At 42.4% G+C, this 24431-nt stretch overlaps 1 protein-coding gene and 1 pseudogene across 3 annotated transcripts in view; both read left to right on the top strand.

Annotated features, from left to right (window-relative positions):
• The window catches only part of LOC149156870 (NAD(P)-binding Rossmann-fold superfamily protein), a 343287-nt gene that overhangs the window by 303557 nt on the left and 15299 nt on the right, over positions 1 to 24431 (top strand). The gene's annotated exons all lie outside the window — the stretch shown is intronic.
• LOC149156872 (uncharacterized protein At2g34160 pseudogene) lies at positions 17918 to 18343 on the top strand (annotated as a pseudogene).

Below are 24431 nucleotides of genomic sequence, written 5' to 3'. Positions count from 1 at the left end.
TCTTATATTTTTAAAACTAATAGTTTGTGTATGATGATAGATATTGCAGGAGAAAAACAGCCTTTTGAAGATATCTTCAGAGTAGATGAAGATCTAGAAGTAAAAGGTGACAAAGAAAATTTCTCAGAAGAAGAATGTTAAGTTATGGTATGTTCTATGCTTATAGCAGTTTACTTATCTTTCTTATTATTCACATGTACATAAAGTAAAGTGCAGATAGAACATTAAACGATTGACAAAAACAAGCCAAGACAAGAGACACAAGATGTGGAGGCTAGCCAGGGACAAACCCCAATATGGGGAAACACTTTGATCAAATCTTCCTTTATCTTCAATAATTCAGCAGAGAGAAATAGTACATAAATCGGATTTTCATCAGCAGTAGCAAACCCTAGATCAGTGCTCAACTAGGGCAGAAATATCTTGCAAACCGACAGTCGGATCGGCTTGATTCCACCACCAAAAAATGCGGCCTTCAGAGGAGATTTAGATTCACCTACAACGCAGTTCTAAGGAGGGAGTCTGATGGTCAATGCTGGTCAAACTTCTGATTTGCAGTTGCAGCCCTAAATTCTGCACCTTCCTTCCACACGTGTGAGAGAAGAGTCTCTTTTTGCGCAGTAGGAGAAGGGCCTCTTTTCTACGCAGGAGAGAGAGAGAGAGATGTTGATGCGTTGAGTGTGTCCGAATGAGGAAAAGACCTCCTGTATTTATACACAATTGTTGATGATTGAATAGATGCGACTGTTGGGCTTCTGAGCCTACATGAGTTGCTGGTCGGCTTGATAATTATTCCATAATCAAAATAAATTCATATCTCCATAAATACTTATCGGAATCGGATGATCTTTAGATCAATCCTACACCTCTCGACGAGAGGAATCTAATAAAAATATTATTAGCCATGAATAAGATGAACCACATGGAGTTTGGCCCTAGTTGCCAATTTTAACACTCCCTCTCAACTAGGGAGAACTCCATCTGCAATTCGTCTGTCGGTCACTACTATTCATCCATCAAATGCACTGCCCTGTACAGCTTGACCTCTGCTCTGCTCTGCTCTATCCTGCCTGCTCTGCTCTGTTATGTTCTGTTCTGCCCTGTTCTGATCTGCTCTGCTCTGCTTTGTTTTGCTTCTGCTTTGCTTTGTCCGAATTATGAAGAAGAAGAAATGATCGAGGATGTATCATACTGACTCAAAGTCAGTCTCAGAGTGTGTACCACTGGTCCCAGACCAGTCTCAACCGACCCGAAGTCAGTGTCATAGTGGGTACAACTCCTACCACTGGTCCCAGACCAGTATCATCCTCCACTAACTCAAAGTCAGTCTCAGAGTGTGTACCACTGGTCCCAGACCAGTCTCAACCGACCCAAAGTCAGCGTCATAGTAGGTACCACTCCTACTATTGGTCCCAAACCAGTCCTCCACTGACCCGAAGTCAGTCTCAGAGTATGTACCACTGGTCCTAGACCAGTCTCAACCGACCTGAAGTCAGCGTCATAGTTTGTACAACTCCTACCACTGGTCCCAGACCAGTATCATTGATCCCAGATCAATCAAGGTCACCCTAGCATAGGGAGTATGGTAGATACAATGATGCGTCCATCCGTACTACTATAGTCCCTATCCTCATTTCCCTACTCATTGATCAGATGAGAGGTACTTCCCATGAGTCCTAGACTGCATGGGTAGGATGCCTCAACAGTTGAATTAATCAATCCTGTCCTCACAAGAGAACTAATCATCCTGCTACACAATCGTCATGGAGAACACTTCATCCAAACCTCACAAGAGAACTATTCATCCTGCTACATAATTGTCATGGAGAACACATCATCCAGACCTCACAGGAGAACTAATCATCCTGCTACATAATCGTCATGGAGAACACATCATCCAGACCTCACAGGAGAACTAATCATCTTGCTACATAGTCGCCACGGGGTATGTCGCTCCAAGAGGTACCCCGCACCCCGCTCCCCCCCCCCGGAGCTACAAGAGCTCCATACATCATACAGGACCCTCATCAGAGGGTTTCTGAGCAACACCAAGTCGTTCTTGGAAAGTAAAAAATTTGACCTTTCCTAGGGGCTTTGTCAGAATGTTGGTGACTTGTTCATCATATTGATATGTTGGAGCCTTATAGCTCCCCCTGCACCATATCTCGAATATAGTGGTACCTAATATCGATATGCTTGGAGCGATCATGAAATATGGGATTCTCTGACAAACGAATCCCACTCTGGTTGTCACATAGGATCATGATGGTATCCAGTGTAAATCCAAACAGCTAACTGAAGAGCTTCCGCAACCAGACTGCCTCATAGCAGGCCATGCTAGCAGCAATATACTCTGCCTCGGCGGTACTCAAAGCCACCGACTTCTGCTTCCTGCTCATCCAGGATATCGAAGCAGATCCCAAGGAAAAACAACACCCGAAAGGGCTCTTACAATCCACCACACTGCTTGCCCAATCAGCGTCTGTGTATCCAAGTAGTCTCACATCTCTGGCAGTGTATCTTAGCCCATATGTAATTGTGACACAAAGATATCTTAACAGATTCTTGGCACCAATCTAATGTATGTGATGAGGTTCAACCATATGTTGACTTAATGTGTTCACTGCAAAGCATATATTTAGACGGGAGTTCACTAAGAACATTAATGGCTCGATGAGTTGCCGATACTTGGTAGCATTTCGTAAAACAGGTCCAGCAGCACTACCACTTAACTTCTTGAAGTCAAGATCCGTCGGGGTAGTTACAGGCTTGCAGTCTACCATACCAAATCTTTCCAATATCTTCACCACATATTTTCCTTGAGATAGGAAAATTTCCCTTGGCTTCTGGCAGACTTCAAGTCCTAGCAAATAGTGCATTAGTCCTAGGTCCTTCATTTCAAATTACAAAGCCAACTCCCTCTTACATTTGTGAATGAGAGGGTCTGCACCTGTTAGGAAGAGGTCATCCACATATAACACTAGTATGAGGTTTGTCATCTTCAACCTTAAAGTAGAGGTTAGGGTCGACTTCACTCCTAGTGGATCCCAGCTTCATCAAGTAGTTGTCGATCCTCTCATACCATGCTCGAGGTGCTTGCTTTAGCCCATAGAGAGCCTTCTTCAACCTGCATACATGAGATTTTCGATCATAAATCTCAAATCCTTCGGGTTGCTCCACGTAGACCTCTTCTTTGATCGAACCATGCAAGAACGCTGTCTTGACATCCATCTGATGTATGTTCCATCCTTGTGAAGCCGCAAGGGTTATGATCGAGCGGATGGTGGTATATCTGACAACAGGTGCAAATATCTCGTCATAGTCTATACCTTCCTTCTGGAAGAAGCCATGAGCGACAAAACGAGCCTTCTATTTTTCCGTACTTCCATCTGCTGCATGCTTTATCTTGTAAAGCCATTTAGAAGTGACAACTGTCTTGTCGTAGGGTTTCGGAACTACTTCCCAGACATCATTCTTCATAATAGACTTATATTCTTAGGTCATAGCATCCTTCCATACTTGATGCTTGACAGCATCTGAGAATGATGAAGGCTCATTTTGTATGATCGTGCTCATGATGGTCAAGTATCCCTGATACTTGTTGGGTTTCTTACTTTCACGGAAGGTTCTTCGGGGTGCAGTGTGTCCTTAAGCATCATCGAGTAACCCCCTAAGCCAAGAGGGCCTCTTCCTAAAAGAGGAAGGCTTAGGTGGATCAACAGGATCCATGGGTTCTTCCACATCAGGCATTGTTTCATCATCCTTTTCTTTTGGTTCCCGTGTGTCGGCTTCTTGAGTGCTCCTCAAAGTCGGAAGATTGTCCACCTTGCTAAGGGCCATATCTTCGTCAAAGGTGACATCATGACTAATCACGACTTCCCTTTGACCGGCTACATAGATTCTATAGCCCTTAGTATTTTCACCATAGCCCATGAAGATTCCTTTATTTCCAGAAGCACCCAATTTATTCCTTTTCTCTTTCGGCACATGAAAATATACAAGGCTTCCAAAAATTCTAAAATGAGATATGTCAGGTTTCTTACCGGTGAACATTTCTTCAGGAGTCTTGGAACCCAATGCTTGATGAGGGCATCGGTTTTGTACTTATACGGTGGTGTTTGCAGCGTCGGCCCATAGAAATTTCGGAAGTCTTTGATCATGGAGCATGGCACGGACAACTTCCACAATTGTACGGTTCTTCCTTTTCGCCACACCATTCTATTCAGGAGTATATGGTGTAGTAGTCTTCCTCTTGATGCCAGCCTCTTTACAAAAGTCATAAAACTCATTAGATTCATATTCAGTGCCATTATCAGTCCTTAAGATCTTGATCTTCTTTTCGGTTTGATTCTCGATCAAGGCTTTGAAGTGTCGAAACCAAGAGAACACTTCATCCTTCTTCTTCAAGAAGTATATCCAAGTCTTTCGAGAATAATCATCTGTAAAAGTAAGGTAATATAAATATCCTCCCAAGGATTTCACAGGCATCATACCAGATATGTTTGAGTGAATCAGTTGTAATATATTGGAGGTCTTGCTTTGGCTTGAGGGGAGTGGTCCCCTTTTGAGCTTTCCTTCGGCACATCCCGAACATACACCTTCTTTCTCTACTCGGAATTCAGGCATCCCTGTTACCATTTGTCTTACATCGAGTAGAGCTTTATAATGAAGGTGGGCAAACCTCCGATGCCAAAGTTCGGACTGAAGAGATGTGTCACAAGACATGACACCTAGCAGACTTCCACCAACCTGATATAATGAATCAACTCGAAACCCAAGAGTGAAGGCATCTTTAACATTATTTTTCCATATACATACCTTGCCATTGTTGAAGGTCACCTTGTAGCCTTTGTCTTCCATTGCCGAGATGGACACCAAGTTCTTTTTGAGGTCAGGTACATATAATACATCATGTAAGTGGATCGTATTACCTTGATTCAATTTAAGACAGACATTGCCTACACCTTTCATGGGATATTTCATATTATCTCCAACGACAATTTCCAGGTTAGTTTCTTTCTCTATCAGATTATGGAGAACTTCTTTGTAACTAGTGAAGTGCCTTAAGGCACCACTATCAATGAGCCAAATTCCCATTGAGTCCGAAGGAGTAGAGGTAGATAGAGCAGCTGGTAGATAATACTCATCCTGCTTATTTCTAAGAAACAAGATTTGATTTGCATCATTAACTTTAAATAAACTCACCAGTCTATTGTAGATTTCCTTGGAGGTGTTCTGGTCGGAGATGTAGACCACCAAGCACTTGTCAATAGAGTCCTGAATGATCTTCTTTGTTTTGACTTCATCGGTTTTCCATTTGTTCCTGGCAGCAACGGGTGCATTTGATGGAGGCTCAACAATATTGCCTCTCACATGGTCCAACACTCTTTGATCTTCTAAGGTTAGATCAATAGACGTCTTCCATTCGTGATAGTCAGCGTTCTCACGGAGCTCGTCTTCGGCAGGGAAGAGTGTTGAGGACCCCATAGTTCTTTTAGGATAGCCTAGCCAATCTTCTCTTCGGTGATTGCTTCTGCTCTTGCTCGAGCTTTGTTTTCACCTCAGTTCTGATACCATGTTAAGTTATGGTATGTTCTATGCTTATAGCAGTTTACTTATCTTTCTTATTATTCACATGTACATAAAGTAAAGTGTAGATAGAACATTAAACGATCGACAGAAAACAAGCCAAGACGAGAGACAGAAGATGTGATGACTAGCCAGGGACAAACCCCAATATGGGGAAACCCTTTGATCAAATCTGCCTTTATCTTCAATAATTCAGCAGAGAGAAATAGTACATAACTCTGATTTACATCAGTAGTAGCAAACCCTAAATCAACCCTCAACTAGGGCAGAGAATATCTTGCAAACCGACCGTCAGATCGGCTTGATTCCACCACCAAGAAATGTCGCCTTTAGAGGAGATCCAGATTCACCTACAGCGCAGTTCCGAGGAGGGAGTCTGATGGTCAATGCTGGGCAAACTTCTGATCTGCAGTTGCAGCCCTAAATTCTACACCTTCCTTCCACACGTGAGAGAAGAGTCTCTTTTTGCGCAGTAGGAGAAGAGCCTCTTTTCTATGCAGGACAAAGAGAGAGAGATGTTGATGAGTTGAGTGTGTCCAAATGAGGAAAAGACCTCCTGTATTTATACACAACTGTTGATGATTGAATAGATGTGAATGTTGGGCTTCTGAGCCTACATGAGTTGCTAGTCGGCTTGATAATTATTGCATTATCAAAATAAATTCACATATCCATAAATACTTATCGGAATCGGATGATCTTTAGATCAGTCCTACACCTCTCGACGAAAGGAATCTAATAAAAATATTATCAGCCATGAATAAGATGACCCACATGGAGTTTGGCCCTAGTTGCCAATTTTAACAAAGAAGAATTTGACTACATACAGAAGGAAAAGTCTATGGATGAGTCTATAGAAGTAAAGGAAAATGATAATGCAGATGGTGAGACAAGGATAGCTCTTGGAGAAGATAAACAATAAGAGATTAAAGGCAATCTTGAAGAAGAGACTATGTTAGCTGAAAACATAGTAAAAGATCATCAGTTCACTATGATGATAGGCACAGTGGAAATAGCCATGGAAGCTGTTGAGGAAGAAGGACATCTACTGAAGGATGTTAAGAAGGAAGGAACCTATGCAAAGGATTTAACCTTGGGAGGAAGAACACTAATAAAAGAGTGTTTTGCAGAGGTTGAACAATCTTTTGAAACTGTCAGAAGTATGGAAGAGTATCTTTCAAAAGATAAAAACTCTGAAGTAAAGGAGGATGAAGAATGTCTCTTAAATGAGAGAAGCAGTGAATTATTGTAGCAGAAAGAACTTAGGATTGGAAGTGATGATGAAATACTTGCAAAGTGTCACAGAGAAATTGCATTGCTGGAATATTTGCTAGAAAATTTAGAGTATGACAGTGTGATTGCAGAAGAAGGAGTTCACTACGGTGGACAAGAGCAGGAAGACATCATTAGGACAGATGATGTGGAAGAGAGACTAGTTGACAGTCTCATGAGTTCTTTTGAGAATTCAAATTAGCATACTGATGTGTTGACAGAAGGGAAAGAAACAGAGCAACAAACTGAATTGTTGCCAAAGGAAGATGTAGAAATTTCTGTTTTCCCACCCCGGTTTTCAGTTTCTCCTTATATCTCCCATATAGTTAAATGCCCTTTCCCATAACCATACATTTAACAAGCTGAAAAAAATAAATTTGCTGAAAACACAAATTCTGGAAATTTTACAGAATGCTGGAAATTGCAGAAATAAAAATCAGTAGTAATAAACAGCCTTTAAAACACATTTAAACACTGAAATTTTTGGTCAATGTGACCCTGGAAAAACCCCCAACAACTCTTGGGGAAAACCAGTTTGAGATCTCTTCTTTATTTCTGGAAAATGCCTTTTTACAGTAGGAGAAATGTTTAGCAAAAAATCAGCAAACAGACTTTTACAACTTATCTCAGCCTTGCTGAAACTCAGCCTTCCTGATACACCGTTGCTGTTGCTGTTACACCGCGGCTGTTGTTGTTACACCGCGGCTGTTGCTGTTACACCGCGACTGTTGTTGTTACACCGCGGCTGTTGCTGTTACACCGCTTTCAGCTGCTGAAACTCCGCTCTCAGCTGCTGAAACTCCACTCTGCTGAAACTCCGCTTTCAGCTGCTGAAACTCCGCTTTGCTGAAACTCCGCTTTCAGCTGTCCAGAAATCTCCCTTGCTCTCTTGCTCTCCTTCTCTCAATCTGCTCATGAAAGAATGAATGATCTTTTCCTCCTTTTCCTCCCTTAACCCAACCCTAAGTGACTTTTGGGTGATCCCTAAATCCAATGGCTGAAATAGATTTAGATCAATGGCTGAGATTAAACGCTCATTTAAATCTCACTTTCTATTTTTTAATTCACCCCACTTTAATAAAGACCCACTTAGTCATTTATTTCCAAAGTCACTTTTCCTTTCTAATTTTTCATTGACTTTATAAAAGTCATTTTAAAATTAGACTTAGTAACTTTATCATTTAAAGTCACTTTTAAATTAGATTTAACTTTATAAAAATTATAAAGTTACTTTAGGAGAAAAATTAAATTCTTTTGGACACTTTTCCCTAGGCCAAAGATCAAAGCCTAAGGGAACCACTTGTCCTCCGGTACCAAATTTCAACACTCCCTCTTACCGAAGAAGGTGTTCCTCACCACAACCATCTTGTCTCTGAAGTAGACATGCTTGCCCCGTGGTAAGGCTTTGGTAAGAATATCTGCAACCTGCTCATCAGTGGAAATATACTCAAGCTTCACAACTCCCTTCTAAACATAATCTCTGATGAAATGATATCTGATCCCGATATGCTTTGACCTGTCATGAAATACTGGATTCTCCGTGAGTTTAATGCAACTCTGATTATCACAGTAAATCACTGAAGGTCTCAACGGCTGACCAAATAAGCCAAACAACATCTTGCGAAGCCAGATAGCCTCACAACTAGCTAGAATGGCTGCCATATACTCTGCTTCCGCTGAACTCAGTGCTACTGACTGCTGCTTCCGGCTGAACCATGACACTACTGCTGAACCCAACCCAAAACAACACCCTGAAGTGCTCTTCCTATCAGAAGCACAACCTGCCCAATCAGAATCAGTGTATCCTGCCAATCTCACTCCATCTCCCTGCCTATAGTCCAGACCATAATCCACTGTCCCCTGCAAGTACCGCAAAATGTGTTTTGCAGCCACCCAGTGAACCTTCCTAGGCTCACACATAAACTGACTCATCGTGTTGACTGCAAAACAGATATCTGGTCTAGTGTTGACCAAATACATCAAGGAACCAATCAGTTGCCTGTACAATGTGGGATCCACCAACTCGGAATCCGAAGCATGAAGCTTCTTCCAGTTGGTGATCATCGGTGTCGACATGGGTCTACAATCCTCCATGTGGAATCTGCTAAGGATGTCCACAATATACTTCCCCTGCCCCAGGAAGAAATGCCCCTCCTCCTGCCACACCTCCAAACCCAAAAAGTAATGCATCAAGCCGATGTCCTTCATCTCAAACTCCGTCGCAAGATCTCTCTTGCAGTGCTCTATGAGTCTCTCTGCACCTGTAATGACCAAGTCATCCACATACAGCACCAGAATGAGCGGCTCCTCACCAATCACAATAAAGTAAAGGTTCAGATCTGCCTCACTCTTTGTGAAACCCATCCCCTGCAAATATGTAACTATCCTGGAGTACCAAGCTCTGGGAGCTTGCTTCAGGCCATAAAGGGCCTTCTTCAGTCTGCATACATGGGACTCCTTCCCATGCACCTCAAAGCCCTGTGGCTGCTCAATGTACACCTCTTCTTGTATGAAGCCATTGAGAAATGCGGTCTTCACATCCATCTGGTGGATCTTCCAACCCATCTCTGCTGCTATCGATATAATGGAGCGTATCGAGTATATCGAGCCACGGGAGCGAAGGTCTCCTCATAATCAACTCCCTCTACCTGGGAGAACCCTCTAGCCACAAACCTTGCTTTGAATTTCTCAATGCTGCCATCTGCAGCATGCTTTACCTTGTAAAGCCATCTGGAAGTAACCATGGATTTGCCCTCAGGCCTCGGCACCACCTCCCAAACATCATTCTTCATGATAGAAGAATACTCCTCCTGCATGGCCTCTCTCTAGACCTGCTGGCTAGCTGCCTCCTCATAGCTAGAAGGCTCAGAGTCAAGGATGCTGGTAACCATCGCCATATAACTACAAAACCTCTCAGGTGGTCTACTCTCTCTGACCGGCCTCTTCGGCTCAGCAACAGATGTGGCATCTCTCAAGGTGTCTTGAAGCCACTTGGGCTTCCTCTTCCCTGAGCATGCTTCTCCCATAGGAGAATGAAACTCCTCCTCCTCATCACCATCAGTAGCCTGAACTCCTGACTGTCTGTCTGCTGTCCTCCTGCCTGCACCTGAACCTGTAGAAGCTAAGGTACCGTGAGAACTGTCCATCAGTGAACTCCCTAGTGAACTGCTCTGTGAACTGCTCTGCATGCTGCCCGGAGCACCACCCCTCTGGCTCGGCGAGCCACTGCTCACTGATGGACCTGACATCCTCATAGATGTACCTCCGGATCCTCCTGATCCCTGCCCACTGGATCCCTGCGACTGACTCAACTGCTGCTGAGGGTCTGGCTGATCCAGATACTCTAACTCCCGTGACCTCCTAAAGGCCTTGTCCTCCTCGAACTTCACATACCGACTGACAACAACTCTCCTCTGTGCAGGAATGTAAATCCGAAAGGCATTTGAGGTCTCACTGTAGCCCACAAAGATACCCTTCTCTGCGGTGGGCTCTAGTTTGGTCCTCTTCTCCTTGGGTATATAGGAGTATGTAATGCATCCAAAGATATGAAGATGACCAATATCAGGCTTCTTCCCAGAGAAAACCTCCTCCGGAGTCATGTGCCCCAAGGCACGATGCAGACTCCTGTTCTGCAAGTAAACAGCTGTGTTGCAGGCCTCTGCCCACAAGAACAATGGCAACCCCTGATCATGTAACATGGCTTTGGCAGCCCCTATGATGGATCTGTTCTTCCTCTCTGCAACCCCGTTCTGCTGGGGGTTGTAAGGAACAGTGAACTCCCTCCTAATGCCTGCCTCCGCACAATAGTCAACAAACTCTCCAAGGGTGTACTCTCCTCCATTGTCCGACCTCAGGGACTTGATCTTCCGACCTGTTTGTGTCTCCACAAGAGCTCTAAACTCCTGAAACCGCTTGAAGACCTCACTCTTGGTCTTCAAGAAATAAATCCAGGTCCTCCTGGAGTGATCATCAATGAATACAACATAGTACTCATATCCACTCAAGGAAACATGAGACATCCGACCGCTCACATCAGAATGAATCAAATCAAGTATCGCAGTCGCTCTGCTGTCACTGCTGGGAAAAGGGGATTTGGCAAACTTTCCCATCGCACAACCTCTGCAAGCATCAAAGTGATCAGTACTGAAATCTGGCACACCTGTAGTGATCTCCCGCAATGTCCTCAAGGCTCCATGATACATATGTCCCATCCTGCGGTGCCAAATCTCACACAGCTCAAAACTGCTAGCTCTGCTGTCGGTACTACTGCTCAATGCCAAAAGGGGCTGGAATGCAAACTTGTACACCTTTGCATGGCGTACACCTATCACTCTAGCTGAATTAGCTGGAGTGCCCCTGGGATACATCAACACCTGTCCTCCCCTGAACAGTACCTCATATCCCCTGTCCTCCAAAGCTGAGACGGATATGAGGTTCTTCCTCATCCTTGGCACATAAAGAACCTCTGACACCTTCAAGGGAGGTTTGGACTCCCTCTGAAATGTCACTGTCCCCACCCCGATTGCTCTAACAACTCTGTCATCACCGAGTACTACCTCAATATCAGTGCCACTCTCTGAAAGCTCTGAGAAGTACTCCCGGACTCCTGTCATGTGACGTGAAGCCCCACTGTCCACATACCAGATGCCTGAAGATGCTCCGCTAATCGAGGGAAAAGCATGCTCCCTCTGAACCTGTGTGGCAGGTGATCCTGCACTAGAGGACTCACAGGTAGTGAACGCAAACTCCTGGTCAAAACGACCTGCAAAGTCCTCAATCTCTGCTGAAGCCGCCACGTCCTGGTTCTTCCCCTTCTTCTTCTTCTTCTCCGGACACACAACTACATAGTGTCCCATCTTCTGACAATTCCAACACTTCACCTTGGAATAGTCCTTCTGTGTGTTCCCCTGTTTACCTTTACCTTTGCCTTTGCCCCCACCACCGCTTGTGGAAGCCTGCTTCTTCCCTTTGCCTTTCTTGCCTCCTGCCACCAGTGCTACGTCCTCATCCTGCTCAACTGGCTTGGCTGCCCCAAGTTGTCCTTTCTTGATCTCTGTCTGAATGCAATCATCCCAAAACCTCTCCCATGTGGGAAGGGTCTCACGTGCACACACCCCATCAGCAAAGTTCAACCATGAACGGGGGAGGCCATTCACTGCAATCCACACCAACTCAGTGGATGGAAGGGCCTCTCCAATCGCTGCCAACTCATCTCTCACATTAGTAATCTTTGTGAGATATCCAGCTGCACTATCATTACCCATCTTAATGTTCTTCAGCTTCTCCTTCAGGACCATCTTCCGGTTCTCATTGGTACTCTGGTAGAGATTGGACAATGCTGTCCACATCTCATGGGCATTGCTCTTTCCTCTCACATGAGGAATGCAATGGTCTTTGATTCCATCTAGAATCAACCTCTTACCCTTGTTGTTCTTTCTATTATAAGCTGTCAACTGAGTTGCATCAGTAGGCACAACAACAGGGTGTTGTGTTGTATGCACCATGATTTCCCAGACTTCTGCCTCCTCAAAGATACTCTGCATTCTCTCCTTCCAAACGCTGTAATTTGTATGCCCATCCAACCTATCCTCCACCCTCAATCCCAATGACATCTTGCTGTCCTAAAACTGAAAAATAGCACTGCTGTGGTAAAGATAAAACTGCTGTTTATAAAAAATCAGCTTGCTGGAATTTTCTGAGTGAAAAATCAGCAGCTGTATTTTTTTCTTTTGCTGTCCCAAACTGCCCTTCAGCACTCAAGCTCTGATACCATGTAGAAATTCCTGTTTTCCCACCCCGGTTTTCAGTTTCTCCTTATTTCTCCCATATAGTTAAATGCCCTTTCCCATAACCATACATTTAACAAACTGAAAAAAATAAATTTGCTGAAAACACAAATTCTGGAAATTTTACAGAATGCTGGAAATTGCAGAAATAAAAATCAGCAGTAATAAACAGCCTTTAAAACACATTTAAACACTGAAATTTTTGGTCAATGTGACCCTGGAAAAACCCCCTACAACTCTTGGGGAAAACCAGTTTGAGAGCTCTTCTTTATTTCTAGAAAATGCCTTTTTACAGTAGGAGAAATGTTCAACAAAAAATCAGCAAACAGACTTTTACAACTTATCTCAGCCTTGCTGATAAACCGTTGTTGTTGCTGTTACACCGCGGCTGTTGCTGTTACACCGCGGCTGTTGTTGTTACACTGCGGCTGTTGCTGTTACACCGCTTTCAGCTGCTGAAACTCCGCTCTCAGCTGCTGAAACTCCACTCTGCTGAAACTCCTCTTTCAACTGCTGAAACTCCGCTTTCAGCTGCTGAAACTCCGCTTTCAGCTGTCCAGAAATCTCCCTTGCTCTCTTGCTCTCCTTCTCTCAATTTGCTCATGAAAGAATGAATGATATTTTCCTTCTTTTCCTCCCTTAACCCAACCCTAAGTGACTTTTGAGTGATCCCTAAATCCAATGGCTGAAATAGATTTAGATCAATGGCTGAGATTAAACGCTCATTTAAATCTCACTTTCTATTTTTTAATTCACCCCACTTTAATAAAGACCCACTTAGTCATTTATTTCCAAAGTCACTTTTCCTTTCTAATTTTTCATTGACTTTATAAAAGTCATTTTAAAATTAGACTTAGTAACGTTATCACTTAAAGTCACTTTTAAATTAGATTTAACTTTATAAAAATTATAAAGTTACTTTAGGAGAAAAATTAAATTCTTTTGGACACTTTTCCCTAGGCCAAAGATCAAAGCCTAAGGGAACCACCTGTCCTCCGGTACCAAATTTCAACAGAAGATAAGGCACAGAGGCCTTATACTTTTAATTTTAACAAGTGTTTTGTGAGTGCAGGTTTTGTTGCAGATGCTGGAGGAAATTTGGCATAGATGAGTAGCCAAATAAAGATGAGAGAAGAAGATTCTATGGAAGAATTCAATCCATGGAACAAAGATGTTAAATTGCTGGAGAGAGTGTTGGACAGTCATGATTCAATACAGAAAGAGGTAATCATGAAAGAGGGTAAGGATGATAGGGAGGCAGTCAGCATAACAAGCAAGGAAAATATTGGAGCAAACAAAGCAAAAGTTGGAGCAAGAATAACAGAACAAGAAGAAGAACAACATATTGAAGAACTAGTGGACAGCAACAACAACTTGAAGCAAAGAGAAAGAGGAAGAAGTAAGAAGCAGAATATGGACCAGTCCAAAGATGTACTGGAAACAAAGATTGAAGAAATGTGGCAGCTGATGATGAAGCAATCCAAATGGAGGAAAATGGTAGCAGAAGGAAACGTAATCAATCAGAGTATGAACCTAATTGACAAAGAGAAGAAGATGGAACAGAAGACAACAAAAGTACAGCAGCAGAAAAGGAACAAGACATTTGGACAGTTACAAAACAAAGTACAGGATCCAGGAAGACAAAGATCAAAATACACATGATTAGGAGATCATGAATATTTTCTACTTTGGGAGTCTGATGCAGGAGCATTCACCCAAGAGAAAATCATTGTAATTAAGTAGACATAGGGGGTCATGTATTTTTAGGAAATTGGATTCCTAAGTGATAAATTAATGTAATATTAGGCTTTTGAGCATAGAATAGGAATTAATTAGATAATGAGAGGAAGTTGTAAATGCTCTCAAATAAATGAGAACATAAGTGGGCAATAATGACAAAAGAGTCTAAAGTCAATTAGGACTCTTTAAGTAGTTCCATGATTCGAGGAACTAAGGAGAGCTCTTAGGAATTAAATGGAGATTAGAAGTGGACGTAGAGGATAGAGGATTTAGGAGTCAAACCAAGATTAGTTCAACGAACCTTTCTGGGATAAATGTAAGCCTATGGGCAAAGCTTAAGAAAAGGAGGCCACGATATTGAAGAACAGGCCTGTGCGAGACACAGAGTCTCAGATATGTAATTGACTGTTATATATATATATATATATATATATATATATATATATATATATATATGTTTATTCCTGACTGTGTCAGTGTGTTGAAGAGTATTTCATGAATGAACTACTTGTGAATTCGTAGGCTCTGTAACAGGTTGCTGGCAGAATTCTGAAGGACGCAGAAGAACAAAACGATTCAGAGGAATCATGAATGGATCCTTGAATCCAATTAAGGAAACTGAGTGAAGCTTTGTAGGGGTAGCAAAGTAAGAATTCGCTGAGGAATTAAGCTGAGAGAAGTTGAGCAGCGAAATCGCAGAAGGCCGAAACATTTGAAGAAAACCAAAGCCATGGAAGAACTGAAGAAATGGCATAAAACTGAAGTGAAGCGGAAGAGCGAATGAGTAAAGAGTCAGTGCACAGGACTCGTTTGATCACATGGATCAACGGTCCAGATGATGTCGCTGAATAGGAAAGCGAAATATCGCATCGGTGGAGTTATTTACAAAGTTTAAGTCCCGCAAGTGTAAAACCTAGTTTACACAAAAAATGAGTGCAAAACATAGTCGGATTTGAAATCCAGACTTGAAATCCTATAAAGAGTGGCCTATATCCATATCAGGTCTGTAAGGATATTGAATCTGTGTATGGAAGTGGAAGGGGTCTGACCTTCAGGTTTAGCGAAACGCGATCACGTGAGTTAATCACAACCGTTGGATCGCAAACCAGATCAACGGTCGTGATTTCATTGCAAAATTGCAATCGGAGGTCGGGGCGATCGAAGTGGTGCAAAGAGTTAATACGGAGGAGCGGACTCGCCGATAGTTATGAATGCGGGTGCATAGAATTTGAAATCCGATATATGTGTTCGGAGTGGGATTTCAACATATTTCCATGTATTTGCGATAGATGTGTTGCCGAGCCTTTTAAGGCCAAAACATATATTAACGATTCTGATAGTCATATATCGGAATCGGAGGGGTGATGAGGCATGTATGTATGACCCGCGAAGGGAGCGATGCCCGATTGCGATAGAGGTAGCCTCGGGAAATGTGCAGAAGCTGTACAGAGGCGGAAAAAGGTGTGTTTGCGTATGTTTTTCCTTTGTAAATGGTTTGTAAAGGAAAAGAGCGTCGATAGAGTATTTCATGCGATAAAACATATGTAACCAATGCATTAAAGGGAAAGGTTATATATATGCGGCTTAAAGGGATAATGAAGGTTATGAGGAGGTAAATAGTCCCAATAGGAGGTTTAAGCAGGGTGATTGAGTTCCGATATAAAGGAACTGTAAAAGAGGGCCTTAACCATTTGTGGAAGAAGATTTGACTCTTTTGTGAGTTAAATACCTGGGACAGATGTGTTTATGCATTTTAATGGGGGTAACAGGGCCATTAAGTATGGCCATATTCCTTCAGTGATGCATCTTAGGGTTTTTGGTTCCACCTGTTATGCCTTGATACCTAAGGAACAAAGAAACAAACTTGGTGCAAGGAGTCACAAGTGTATCTTATTAGCGTACTCAAATACCTCCAAAGCATACCACCTCTATGATAAAGTGAATAAGAAGTTTATAGTATCTAGAGATGTGATCTTTCTTGAATCTTCCAAGACTGACAATGTTGTTGAGCGACAACTTGATTGCTTCGATAGATTCAAACATGAAAAGTCTTTTCAAGAGTTTGATAATGAGATTCCACATCTTGAAGGGGGGATTCCTATACTGGATCAATCTGTGGAATCTTCTTTTGAAGCACCATCTCCCCCATATGAAGATTCAACCACTGATGACACTTTGAGTGATGTGATTGACAAAATTGGGAGACTAAATAATGATTCATCCCCATCTCAGTCAATTGAGCAACCTGAGCCATCTCATAATGGTCCCTCCAAAATGGTTGACAAAGACACTTGAAAGTGTTCGTCTTGATGAGGTTGGAAAGACAAGAACACGAAGCTCATCCAAACAAAATGGAGGTGACGTAGATGATTATGATTCACTTGTTGATATGGATGTTTCGTATGATTGTAAACTGGATTTGTCTACATATTTTGAGCCAACTTCCTTCAAAGAAGTTTCTTCTCATGATGAATGGAAAAAAGCGATGCAGAAAGAATATGATGCCTTGATAAAGAATGGCACCTAGAACCTGGTTGTGTTGGACACAGATTGTCATTGATGTCAATATGGCAATATTCGAGGAGCAGATAGAGACGAGGAGCAGACAGAGCCGAAGAAGAGGAGTGAAGAGCAGAGGTGACGACGAGAATGAGAGATCAAGTCTACGGGAGTGTTAGCAGTCTGGTGGTGAGACCCTCAAACAAAGAAGGAGGAGGAGGGAACGATTATGATCCCAAAGAGATCAAGCGCGAGGAGCCACGCCGCACCAACGGTCATGGCTGTGCATACGATCGTGTTGCTGCTGGTGACAGATTACTTCCGTCCTCAGGATATGACATGAAAGGATACAAAACTTCAGGTACTACAGGTTCTAATTCACCATTGAGACATAGGATGGTAGAACCATATGCACATGATTATGATTGCAATGGACGTGACTTTGATCGCAATGGACGGCAGATACAGCACGACGGGCAGATCCAATGGTCGCGGGCAATAAAGATGCACGCAGGTTTACGAGCGGGAGGACGGGCGGGAGAGGTGAATGTGAGCCGTTGGATCAAAGAGTAGCGGATCCAACGGTCGTCGCATGTGAAAGATGCGCGGATGATAATGCACGGGAGATGTACAGGTAGGCGGTAAGCGGTATTCCCCGCACCGCCCACTGGGGTTCGGTGGTATACGTACAAGGGCCAGCGATCCAATCAAAATATGACGTGTGGCAGATGAAAATCGCCGCCCCCGCAGGTTAATGCGTATGCAGGTTTTGGCGAGGAAAGGTGCGACTGTCGTCTGATCACAGCGGAGTTTGATCGGACGGTGAGGAGATGCATGAGGTTTAATGTGCAAGAAAAAGGCCGTAGCGACGCAGGAACCGTTAGATGAGGGTGATCAAAGGCTGCGATTGCGAATGCGGCAGAGGCTAATATGGGCACGATTACGTGGGTCTTTGGAATAAAATAGTGGAGGCGGAGAAGTAACGCAGAGATATTAAGAGGGGAAAATTTCCTGAAGAGCAAAGCACAAGAATGATGACCGTGGAAGAAATCACTGAGCGAGTTGGAAACATGGATCTAAATGATGTTCACAAGAAAAACAGGATTCAAGTCTCCAATACCAAGAAGCCGCTCTTCTTCTATGTCAACCTCGCCAAGAGGTATATGCAGTAGCATGAAGAAGTGGAGCTATCTGCTTTAGGAATGGCCATTGCCACAATGGTTACTGTTGCTGAGATATTGAAGAATAATGGTCTAGCTGTAGAAAAGAGAATCTCAACATTTACTATTGATATGAGAGATGAATCAAGAGGTCGTCCCATCCAGAAAGCAAAGGTTGAAATAATACTGGGAAAATCAGAGCAGTTCAATGATTTGATGGCTGCTGCTGCTGAAGAGAGGGAAGCTGAAAGATCAAGCGAGTCAGAGGAAATGACAGCGACTGAGGAGGAAGCCTAAGAGACGATGTAAGCGGAAATGAATCGACAAAGGCATGAGAATGTATAAAATAGTAGAAACAGAGAACTGTTGGTGCGGTTATGGTGGTGAAGAACCCGAGGGTGAGATAGTAGAAGCAGCAGGGGAAAAAGAGGCAGAAAAAGCAACGAAGGCTGTAGAGGCAGCAGAGGCAGGAGAGCAGGAGTAAGACAACCTCAACTGAATAGAGTGCAATAGCATACCTGTTTATACCAAGGTTGGGTTGGAGCCTCAGAACTGAACAGGACTGAAGTCATTGGGGTAGGTGCTCCTAAGTGCAGAACCACTGCAAAACAGAGTTGGTGCTCTGGAGGTTGGAGCCTCACTGAAGTCCAAGTTGGAGCTTGGCAACTATTCACAATCAAATTTATACTTATATTGTATTTATTTCTTTGCACTGTCTTGAGTTTTAATAAAAGCATTAAATTCAGCTGTTGATTTATGTGTTCTATGTATACATATACATATCTATATAGGTTGTTGGCAATCACAAGAACAATTAAAAAAAAAGAAAAAAAAGTAAGAAATACTGATTCACCCCCCCCCAATATTTCCAACAACTGGTATCAGAGCATGCTTCTTCATACTAGCCTAATAGCTTGAAGAAGGATCCACAGCCATGATGAGAAACCACGAAGCATCAGGAAGACCTCCTTTGTTCGATGGCACTAACTTTGGTTTTTGGAAGAAAAGAATGACTTACTACTTAATGTCCCTTGGACCTGAAGTCTGGCATTTTGTTCAAAATGAATACAAAACTACTTCCACTCTTCCAACAAACCAAGACGAGAGGAAAGCCTACATCACAAATGCAAAGGCCATGAACTCCATCACTAGTGGAATCACTGATTCCGAGTTTACAAAAATCATGCACTGTACCTCGGCCAAAGAAATGTGGGAGAAGCTAGTTGGCTTGTACGATGGAGACTCAAAAGTCAAAAAGGCAAAGCTTCAAACTCACAAAAGACAATTTGAAAGTTTGAGGATGGAAGATGAAGATGATATTGTAGCATACCTCCTCCGAGTAGCCGAAGTGGTAAATTCCCTGAAAGGATTGGATGAAAAAGTTGAAGAAAGTACCATTGTTCAAAAGGTATTAAGGTCTCTTCCAGACATATTTGACTCCAAAATAAGCGCTATAGAAGAAGCAAAGGATCTAGATACCCTCAAAATGGATGAACTCCATGGAATTCTCATTGCGTATGAAATGAGGAAAGGTGGCCCAAGCTCCAAAGATGCAGCATTCAAGGCCTCAAGGTCAAAGAAGGGGAAAGAAAGGAATGACTGTAGTGATGAGTCAGATGTGGAATCCGAATTGGCTCAATTTGTACGAAAGCTGAAGAAAGGATCTAAGCTTAAAGGCAAGTATCCTCTTATCTGTTTTAAATGTGGTAAAATAGGTCATTATGAAACAAAATGTCCTCATAAACATGACAGTGATGATGAAGGAAATTCTAAAAGAAAGGGTTCAATAAGAAAAACTTCTTCTCTAAGCAAGATGAGTCTGATGAGGATGAGTTTATGGTCATCAAAAGGAAATCAGATGAGAAAAGCGATCATGATGAAAGCCAAGAAGCATTATTCATGGCACTCGCAGATGATGATGACTCGGGGCTGGAAGGAAATGTAGATGAACTGTTAATAAGTGCCATTGAAGAAAATGAGAAACTACAGAACAAAATCATTTCTCTCAAAGTGGAAAACGATGAAATAAGAAGGAGAGAAGACCTCTTGGAAGCAAAGCTTAAAGAAAAGGAATAGACTTGTGAAGAACGCGAGACCGAAATAGCGTCTCTAAGAAAGGAGTTGGAGCAAATTAAAAAGGGTTGTAAAAGCTCTCAAATACTTGAGACTATTCTGAAAAATCAAAAACCTCAACATGACAAGTCTGGAATAGGTTTCAAAGGAGAATCCTCAAGCACTAAGAATAATGCGAAAATTTATGCCGATGCACTTTTCTGCAATCCAAAAGATGAAAAGTGCACCCCAGATCTCAAGAATGAAGAGAGAATTACTCCAAAGAATAATGTGGAGTCAAATCATGGACACTACAGCAAATACAAACCTGTACTCCACTAAGGGCCCATCACAAATCCAAAGAACGAGGGAGGAGTAATTCCCAAGAAGGAAATCGACTCAAACCGTGGTTGCTTCAACAAGTACAAAACCATCTTTCTTGGACACTGCTTTCACTGTAAAAACTTCAGTCATCAAGCCAGACATTGTATGGCTCGCAGAAGTGAAAAGACAAAGCTAAATGATAGAATAATCAACTCATATGCCCCCAAAAGGCAGGGACAAATCAAAATCTTTAATTCATTTGATCCCTTGACCAAATTTGATCTGATTTGCTCTTTCTGCTACAATAATGGACACTATGAACAAGACTGCCCACTCAAAGGAAGAAAGACGAGTAGCAAGAACTCCAGCATGGACAAATGCGGCCTGGCTCTATATGCTCAAAATAATGGAAACCAGTGGTTTATAGATAGTGGGTGCTCCATACACATGACAGGAGACAGAAGGAAGTTTGTCTCACTGAGCAAAAAAGGAAGGGAATGTGTCCTTTGGAAACGGATCTGGCAGAATTGCAGGAAAAGGAACAGTTACTCTGATCAATGGAAAAGGAAAAGCTCAAGATGCTCTGTTGGTTGATGGACTCAAACACAACCTCTTGAGTGTCAGCCAAATTTGTGATCAAGGACATAAGGTTGTTTTCAACACCAAAGACTGTGAAATAAGAAACTCTGCCTCAGGGAAACTTGTGGCAAAAGGGGTGAGGACACCAGACAACATTTACATTCTGAACAAGATTCGAGAAAATAAATGCTACCTGACCCAGACAGATGAGAGTTGGCTGTGGCACAAGCGACTTGGACATACAAGCTTTGAAAATCTGATCAATATTAGCAAGATCAAAGCTGTTCAAACCAAATCAAGCAGAATGTGGTCCATGTCAACATGGAAAGCAGACCAAAATCAACCACAAGACAAAGGAACACTCTACATCGAAGCCCTTAGAGATCATCCATGCTGATGTATGTGGGCCAACTAGAAATCAAGCACTCCAAGGAGAAAGGTACTTTGTGTTATTTGTTGATGATTATACTAGAATTATGTGGATATATTTCATAAAGTATAAATCTGAAACTTTTGAGTGTTTCAAGAATCTAAAAGCTCTTGTAGAAAATGAAAAGGATTCAAAAATTAAGTGCCTCAGAACAGACAAAGGAGGAGAATTCACATCAAACGAGTTTAGTGAGTTCTGTAATATTCATGGAATTAAAAGGGAATTCTTGGCTGCCAGAACACCTCAGCAAAATGGGGTAGTTGAAAGAAGAAACCGAACAGTCCAAGAAATGGCAAGAACTATGCTATTAGCAGTAGACTTACAGCGTAAATTATGGAGAGAAGCAGTAGGGACAGCTGTCTACACACTGAATCGAACTCAATTAAGACCAAATTGTGATAAAACTCCTTATGAGCTATGGAAAGGAAGACCTGCTTCAGTGAAGTACTTCAAGATCTTTGGAAGCAAGTGCTTCATAAAAATAAATGATGGTTCACCAGGAAAGTTTGATTCTCGGGTTGATGAAGGGATATTTCTTGGATACTCTACACGGAGCAAGGCTTACAAGTGCTACAATTATCGACTGAAGAAAATAGTGGAAAGCATTGATGTAAAGGTTGATGAAGATCTTCTAGTAAAGGAAATTGAAGAACATGAAGATGACTCTCTCATTGAAGAAGAAGAATCTAAAGAAGAAGAAATAGATGAGGAAGAAGAAGAAGAAGAAGAGGAAAGAGAACCACCTAATACCCCTTGTAAGACGAAGTATGTCCAAAGACACCATCCAGAGGAGCAGATCATTGGCGATAAAGATGAAGGTGTGCAGACCCGAAGAAGGATAACAATTACACCCAAGAGAAAATTCATTGCCCTCCTATCTATGATAGAACCAGAAACATTTGCAGAAGCAAGTAAGGATCCTCATTGGGTAAAAGCCATGGAAGAAGAAATTACCCAAATTGAGAAGAACAAGACATGGGAGCTGGTACCTCGTCCAAAGGACAAAAACATAATAGGAACCAAGTGGCTGTTCAAAAATAAAATGAATGAGGAAGGACAGGTTATCAGAAACAAGGCAAGACTTGTCTTTAAAGGCTATTCACAAATTGAACGAATTGACTTTGAAGAGACATTTGCACCAGTGGCCCGTATGGAAGCTATCAGGATGTTCTTGGCATTTGCTTGCTCAAAAAGATTGAAAATCTATCAAATGGACGTGAAATCAGCATTTCTAAATGGGGAACTCAAGGAGGAAGTCTACATGGAGCAGCCAAAAGGTTTTGATCTAACAGCAGGAAAGGACTTAGTTTGTAAGTTGAAAAAGGCTTTATATGGGTTGAAACAAGCTCCTAGAGCTTGGTATGCAAGACTGGATCACTATCTACAACAACAAGGCTTCAAAAAGGGAGTGGCTGGAAGCAATCTATACATAAAGACAGATCAAGGTAAGTTACTAGTTGCTCTTGTTTATGTCGATGATCTGATTTTTGCTAGTAATAATGATGAAATGAGCCATGAATTTTCTCAAAACATGTCAAAAGAGTTTGAGATGTCAATGATAGGAGAGTTGTCCCACTTCCTTGGACTTCAAATATCTCAAATTAGAGCAGGATTGTGTATATCTCAAACCAAATATCTAAAAGACATGCTCAAAAAATATGGAATGGAGGATTGTGCACCCATGAGCACACCTATGACCACAAACTGCAAACTGAGCAAAGATGATGACTCCCCTCTAGTAGATGCAACTCATTATAGGTCAATGCTTGAAGCCCTTCTATACTTAACAGCTACACGACCAGACATAATGCAAGCAGCAGGAATGGTGGCAAGATTTCAATCTGCTCCCAAACAATCCCATTTATTAGCTGTAAAAAGAATTCTTAGATATCTGAAGGGAACTTCTGATTTCGGTCTTTGGTACCCAAAGGACTCAACACTGACTGTAACTGCATACACTGATGCTGATTGGGCTGGAAGTATAGATGATCGGAAAAGCACTAGTGGAAATGCATTCTTCCTAGGAGACTATTTGGTATCCTGGCTCAGCAAAAAATAGTCATCCATATCATTATCCACAGCCGAAGCTGAGTATATTGCTGCAGCAGACTGTTGTTCTCAGATACTATGGATGAAGGAAGCTCTAAAAGATCTCGACATATGTACAGATCAACCAATTTCCGTCTATTGTGACAACACAAGTGCTATCAGTCTCAGCAAAAATCTTATGATGCACTCAAGAACCAAACACATACCAATCAAGTATCATTAGCTTTGTGAACAAGTAGCTGAACAAAACATCGTCCTGGAATATATCAGTACTAAGGAGCAGATAGCTGATATTTTCACAAAACCTCTTCCTCGAGAAGCATTCGAACATCTGCATCAAAAGATGGGGGTTATTTCTTTATCATCACTCAAGTTCATTCATAAAGATGTAGCAGGACAGGGGGAGCAGTTTGACAGGGGGAGTCCATATGCATCCCTTTGCCATTGATGTCAAAGGGGGAGAGAGCAGAAGAATATTGCCATCAATAACAAAGGGGGAGATTGTTGGACACAGATTGTCATTGATGTCAATATGGCAATATTCGAGGAGCAAATAGAGACGAGAGGAGCAAACAGAGTCGAAGAAGAGGAGCGAAGAGCAGAGGTGACGATGGGAACGAGAGATCAAGTCTACGGGAGTGTTAGCAGTCTGGTGGTGAGACCCTCAGACAATGAAGGAGGAGGAGGGAACGATTACGAGCTCGGAGAGATCAGGTGCGAGGAGCCACGCCGCGCCAACAGTCATGGCCGTGCATACGATCGTGCTACTGCTGGTGACAGATTACCTCTGTCCTCAGGATACGACATGAAAGGATACAAAACTTCAGGTACTACAGGTTCTGATTCACCATTGAGACATAGGAAGGTAGAACCATATGCACATGATTATGATCGCAATGGACGTGACTTTGATCGCAATGGACGACAGATATAGCACGACGGGCAGATCCA

The sequence above is a fragment of the Pinus tabuliformis genome, chromosome 9 (genome assembly GCF_031772625.1).
Source record: "Pinus tabuliformis cultivar Carrire ecotype Pingquan chromosome 9, CPIR1, whole genome shotgun sequence".
Lineage (NCBI taxonomy): Eukaryota > Viridiplantae > Streptophyta > Pinopsida > Pinales > Pinaceae > Pinus > Pinus tabuliformis.
This window is presented reverse-complemented; position numbering and strand designations above follow the sequence as displayed.